Source organism: Lotus japonicus, chromosome 6 (genome assembly GCF_012489685.1).
Source record: "Lotus japonicus ecotype B-129 chromosome 6, LjGifu_v1.2".
NCBI classification, from domain to species: Eukaryota; Viridiplantae; Streptophyta; class Magnoliopsida; order Fabales; family Fabaceae; genus Lotus; species Lotus japonicus.
The window spans coordinates 66,491,191-66,498,532 of NC_080046.1; positions in this window are offsets into that span (position 1 = coordinate 66,491,191).

Below are 7,342 nucleotides of genomic sequence, written 5' to 3' on the forward strand. Positions count from 1 at the left end.
ATGTGATGATCATATTTAATTGACCCTTGCTTGTATCTGTTTGACCTCAAATGTTTTTGATCTCCTTGCAGGGCTCTGCAGAGTCACCAAAATCAGTTGGAGTAGGAAAGGTACTGGTTTCAGAAATTGAGAGAAAAATGGGTGAAACTTAGTGATCGCCTGATCGGAATACAAGAACTTCCCATTTTTTACTAGGTTTCAAGTTGTAACTCCCATTATGCTGTAATGCTTGTCATTCGGCATTCGCAATGTATAAAAAATTAATTTCAGTACATAAAAGTGTTTGCAGCATGACCACATGAATTCAGTCAACTTGTAAATGGACAAGATTTTATGATGATAGCAGAATGTTCTCAATACTAATGAAGTAACCAATTCCAGAGCTGTTAGTCAGCTTGATTCATTGTAAAAACATGAACATGGGTCCTTCTTTGGATCTAATCTAATGATACTTTCTCAATTTCTAATCATGGATGCCATAATTGAATGTTTTAAACTGCTATTCTTCTCATGTTACTCTATATCTATCAGAGAAATTAAAGTGTTTCATACTATCTATCTGACTGTTATAAAAACAGAGTTACCATTGTTGCAAAATAAGCAATAATGTCATGCCAAACACTGTAAGAGTACATTGTCCAGATAGAAAACTACGAGACATCAACAAGAACTGTAAACAAAAAACTGTTATGACCATTCTTTGAGGAAGAAGAACCTATATCTCTTCATTCTTTGCATGGAGAAGATGCTACCCCTTTGTCAGTTAGTTAAAGCAGCAAATAAATCACGCTGGAGCAGGAGCCACACCATCATCAGCACCTTCTTCAGCGGCGTGCACGAGCCGTTCCTAACAAGAAATTACAGAGAAGTTGCAGAGAAAGGTAAGAGAGAGATAACAGAAACGGTGCTTGATTCAATTCACTGAATGACTGAATGAATACAATGTACAATGGATAAGGATTATATACAGAGGGTGAAAGAGTAAAGTTAGCTAACTAACCAGCTAACTAACCTAACCAACTTGAGTAACCAATCCTAACTAACCCAGCTAAACTAAGGTAAAAGCTGAAAGGTTAGTATTATTATTATTTACTATCTATTAGCCCCCCGCAAACTGGAGAGTGTATGTTAAACAATCCCAGTTTGGAGAAAATGTGACGAAAAGGAGCTGGACTCAATGGTTTTGTGAAGATATCCGCAAGCTGAAAGGAAGAAGCAACCGGAAGAAGATGCACAAGGCCTTGTTTGAGCTTCTCGCGAACTATGTGACAATCTAGCTCGATGTGCTTTGTTCTTTCATGAAAGCTTGGGTTGTGTGCTATATGAATAGCAGACTGATTATCACAAAACATGGAGACAGGTGCTGTTGGTTGAGCTTGTAAATCAAGCAACAAGTAACTGAGCCATTGAACCTCACAAACCGTGGCTGCCATGGCCCGGTATTCTGCTTCACAGGATGATCGGGAAGTGGTAGTTTGCTTCTTGGATCGCCATGACACCAAGGAAGAACCCAGAAACATACAATAGCCTGTGATAGACTTGCGAGTGTCCACACACCCTGCCCAGTCAGAATCACTAAATGCTGTGAGAGTAGTGGAGGAATCAGCAGGGTAAAAAAGACCACAGCCAGGATTAAGTTTGATGTAACGAAGAACCCGCTGAGCAGCAACTTCATGAACATCAGTTGGAGCTGATAAGAATTGGCTCAATTGATTGACCACATAAGCAATATCAGGCCTGGTAGTTGTAAGGTAGAGCAATCTACCAATAAGCCTTCTATAAGAGCCAATATCTGTAAGAGGAGTCCCTGATGCAGTGCCTAGCTTCTGGGAGCTATCCATAGGAGTAGTAGTAGGCTTGCTTCCTAGCAATCCTGAGTCTGATAACAATTCAAGAGCATATTTTCTCTGATTCAAAACAATTCCAGCCTTTGATCTTGCAATTTCAAGGCCCAGGAAGAATTTAGCCTCACCCAAATCCTTGATACGAAATTGAGAGTGTAAAGATTGCTTGACTAACTGGATTTCACTGAGATCATTGCCTGCTAATAAAACATCATCAACATAGAGCAATATAGCTGTGAATGAACCTGCATCAGTCTTCTTAATATATAGTGTATGATCAGCTGAGCTCTGTGTAAATGCCAGTGTTTGGAGAGCCTGACATAGGGTAGTATACCACTGCCTACTGGCTTGCTTGAGGCCATAAAGAGATTTCTGAAGAAGACAAACTTGATTTGATTTGTCAGTATGCATTCCTTGAGGTAAGCACATATATATTTCTTCATCTAGCCTGGCATGTAAAAATGCATTATCTACATCCAGCTGATGAAGAAACCAGTTGTTGGATGATGCAAGAGCTAGTAAGACCCGAAGAGTGGTCATCTTGGCCACAGGAGAGAAGGTGTCAAAGAAATCAATGCCTTCTATTTGGGTATAGCCTTTCACAACTAACCGTGCCTTGTATCTATCAATAGTACCATCTTGCTTATACTTGATTCTGTAAACCCATTTACACCCAATTGGTGTTTTATCAGGAGGTTTATCCACAAGAATCCAAGTCTGATTTCTCTCTAATGCCTCAATTTCTTGATCCATAGCCTTCCTCCAACATTCATGCTTTACTGCTTCTGTGTATCTTGTAGGCTCAATAGCAGTAGTGATGTTCATGACAAAACTATGGTAAGAAGGAGTCAGGTTATTATAGGATAAGACTTTGGACAGGGGATAGGATGTACCTTTGCTTGATGGCATGGATGGCACAGCTGTAGAGGCAGTCAGAGTACAGTGATAATCCTGTAAGTAAGAGGGTGGTTTTCTTACTCTATGAGAAACCCTTTGGGTAATAGCTTGAGAAGGATCTGCAGAGAATCCTGAGATAGGAGCTGGTGATGGCATATTTGGTTCAGGTGGAGCAGGGAGTATGTAATCAAAAATATCATTTGCTGAAAATGTTGGCTGAGGAAAGTCATGGGACTGAGATGTATTGTCAATAGGAGACTTTGCATAATAAGGAAATATGTTCTCATGAAATACTACATTTCTGGAGATGGAAATGTTGTGAGTTTGGAGATCATATACTAAGTATCCTTTGGTTCCTGACTTGAACCCGAGGAAAACACATTTGTGGGCTCGAGGGTCAAACTTTGTTCTGTGGCTAGCAAGGGTTGAAGCAAAACAAAGGGATCCAAAGACCTTTAAATGAGACAAATCTGGTAACACTTTATAGAGTAGCTGAAAAGGACATTTATTATCTAACACAGGTGTAGGTAATCTATTTATGAGGAAAATAGCATGGGCAATAGCATGAGCCCAGAAGATTTTAGGAAGGTGGGCTTGAAATAACAATGCACGAGCCACATTGAGAATGTGTTGATGTTTCCTCTCAACAATTGAATTTTGTTGAGGGGTTTCAACACAAGAGGTTTGATGAATTATACCTTTCTCAGCATAAAAGTGACTCAATGCAAATTCTTTCCCATTGTCACTTCTAATGACTTTCACAGTGGTTTCAAATTGATTAACTACCATAGCACAGAAATCCTGAACAAGGGTTTTAACTTCTGCTTTTGACTTTAGTAAATAAACCCAAGTGTATCTTGAATAGTCATCTACTATAGTCAAAAAATAAGAAAAGCCATGCAAAGACATAACAGAAACTGGGCCCCAAATATCAACATGTATTAATTGGAAAATAGTGGTAGATACAGTGGTACTGAGTGGAAAACTCAATCGTTTTTGCTTAGCTACAGGACAAACATCACAAACATGAGCTTTACTACAATGTACATATGGAAATAGCTCATTTATTGAATGACCCTTAACAAGTGAGGGATGACCTAACCTATAATGCCACAAATTGTGTGCATTTGACTCAAAACTACTAACTAGACTTTGAGTAGAGGATGAATTTACAGAGGCTGGGACAGAATTACTAGCTGTAACTGAGTTCCTGTTGAAGATGTAGAGACCCTTGACTGCCCTAACTGTGCCAATCATCCTCCAAGCACTGATATCCTGAATTAGACAAAGATCATCATGGAATGTTAGTCTATAATGCAAACTTTTCACCAGCTTATGAACTGAAATCAAATTAGACTCAAAATTTGGCAGATATAACACATTGGTCAGTGTGAAGGAGGGTGTAATGCAAATTGTGCCTTTGATTTTAGCTATCTCAACAATCCCATTAGGTAGAGACACAGGAATGGGTGCTACATGCTTATAGGTACTAAAGTAACTAAGATTGTTACATATGTGATCTGTGGCACCAGTGTCAAGGATCCAAATTGTATTGAGAGGATCATTATCTCTAGATGAAAGAAATTTAGTACTGTTATTACCATTCTTTGTAGGAAGCACTTGAGCACAAGAATTTACACTAGCTCCATGCTGAGATGTTGAACTCTTTGTCTCTGGTGCTGGAAGTAATGCAAGTAGATGATGGTACTGATCAGCAGTGAAACCAAAACGAGTTGCTTCTTGCCCTGAAGCATTCTCTTGGCTGGTAGATTCCTGATCCTCATCAGTAGTGTGAGCTAAATTGGCTGACTTGCCAGCATACTTTGGATTCTTGAACTTGAATCCAGGAGGAAAACCATGTTTCTTGTAGCAATCATCTATGGTATGTCCCATCTTCCCACAATATGAGCACTTCTTGGTGGTGTATCTATTGTTCCCTGAACTAGAAGAAGAACAACCTCCAGAATTTCCAGAATTGGAATGATAATTTCTACTGTGATCTGAACTAGAACCTCTATTATCATTAGAATTCTCTCTTGAAGCCATTAATGCTCTTGATCCAGAAACATTCTCAGCAGCAAATTGTCTTTCTTGCTGAGCAATAAGAGCAAAGACTCGATTGACATTAGGAAGGGTATCTAACAGCATCAACTGTGATCTAACTCCTGAATACTGATCATTCAGACCTCTAAGAAATCTTACTACTTGATTTTTGTTTCTTTCATCCTCAATGTTCTTGATTGCTCCACAAGAACATCGAGGATTGCAAGTACACACAGGCAGTGGATTAAGAACATCTAATTCATCCCAAAGAATCTTCATACTCGTATAGAATTTTGAGACAGAATTATCACCTTGTTTCAAACTGAAGATTTCCTCCTGAAGCTCTGAGATTCTGAACAAGTCTGCTTGAGAAAATCTTTCACGAAGTTCTTTCCAGACGTCGATAGCTTTATCACGCCACAAAATTGACTGAGCGATCTCAACGCTCATGGACTTGATTAGCCAGCTAAGAACAAGCATGTTGCAACGTTGCCAGAAGGGAGAAACAGGATGATCTTGAGGCGGTTCTGCAATCGACCCATCCACGAACCCTAGCTTGTTCTTGGTGAGAAGACTCATCTTCATAGCTCTCGCCCAATTGTGATAGTTCCCCTCCGATAGCGGTGGCGAAACAAGAACGGTGGAAGGGCTTTCGTTTGGATGTATGTAGAAGGTATGAGAAGGAGTTTGTGCATCTTGCACAGTGAAGGGATAAGCGGTGAGTTCAGCCGCCATGGATGCGAAGCGGAAGCAGAGCTCTCTCTAAGAGAGCTCTGATACCATAACAAGAAATTACAGAGAAGTTGCAGAGAAAGGTAAGAGAGAGATAACAGAAACGGTGCTTGATTCAATTCACTGAATGACTGAATGAATACAATGTACAATGGATAAGGATTATATACAGAGGGTGAAAGAGTAAAGTTAGCTAACTAACCAGCTAACTAACCTAACCAACTTGAGTAACCAATCCTAACTAACCCAGCTAAACTAAGGTAAAAGCTGAAAGGTTAGTATTATTATTATTTACTATCTATTAGTTCCTGCCTGCGGGTCAACCAGACTTCCACAACTTCCAGAGCTTTGATTAGTACAAAGGCCAATACAAAGCAAATGAGAACGACAAAGAGCCAGAACCAGACGTTTGGGTCCGACAATGAGCGGATATCATCGCTGAGAGAAGGCGGCGCTGTCGGCATTAGGGAGGATTCCGGCAGTGTGGATGATTCTTAACAGTTTCTTACTCGTCTGGTTTATCGTTTTTAGGTTGAGGTGAGTACTGAGTAGTGAGTAGCAGTAACATAACTCTGTTTCACTCCATGTGAAGATATTCTTACTTGCTGATTTCCTCTCATTTCTGGTGCCTGTCTGGTACAAAACGCAGAAGCTAACTAGAACTAGAAATTGAACTAGAGCTAGAATTAGAACTGCAAATTGCAGTGCCAGCCAACCACTCTTTCATTTTCGGAATGTCATTTATAAGAGACAATAAAGATTGTGGTAATAATTCTATTGAATTCAACATATCAAACAAAAGACCACAAGCTTCAACTGGAAAAACAACAGAGCAACATGCCAAGACTATCAATATCATACACCACCTAACTTACTATCTGTAATTCACTTTCTCATTCTCTCATTTCCACGTATTTTTCTTTCTTTCTTTCTGTCACATTGAGAACAAAAAATTATTCATTTACTTTACAAAAGAATCAATTAGCCACACAAGGAATCACTAAAATCATCTTAAAAATAATTTATTTAGTGGATCAATTTAATCATCTTAAGAATTCATTATTATCGCTTAAATCATCTTAAGAAATGATTATTTATATTAAGGGTCTCTTTAGTCATCTGAATAATTAATAATTAATTAGTCACTTTAAGAAAAAATGTAATCATCTTAAAAATCAATTACTCGCCTTAAAAATCACTTAAATCATGTTAAAAATCAATTATTAATATTAGACATAACTTAATTCAATTAATTATGTTTCCACTTTAATCATCCTAAAAATTAATTAGTGACATTAAGAATCACTTTAATCATGTTAAGAATCAACAATTGACGTTAAAAGTCACTCTAATCATTTTAAAGAAGGAGATGTCTAAATGAACTATGAGAACGTTTGGGTTAAATAACTCATCATCCAATCACATTGGAGATAAGTGGGTTGGAAATAAATTAATAAATAAAATATAGAAATTTCAACTCACTTATCTCCAATGTGATTAGATGATCAATGATGAACCATTTAACCTAAACTTTTTCATGGGTCATTTAGACTAGGGATGGCAATTGGTAGGGTTTGGTTAGGGTACTATAGTACCCATCCCCATACCTGCGTTTTAAAAAATTACCCGTACCCGTCCCCATACCCGCGTGGGTAGCAACTTGAATGCCCGTCCCCGTACCCTCTGGGTACCTATATGCCCGTACTCGTGCCCATTACCCGTAATTTAGCTAACCAAAATATATTTTTCACTATTTTTGTTAATAGAAAACAAAAAATACAACTAACTTTTTAAATAAAAAACACTAATATAAATACAAAAGATTA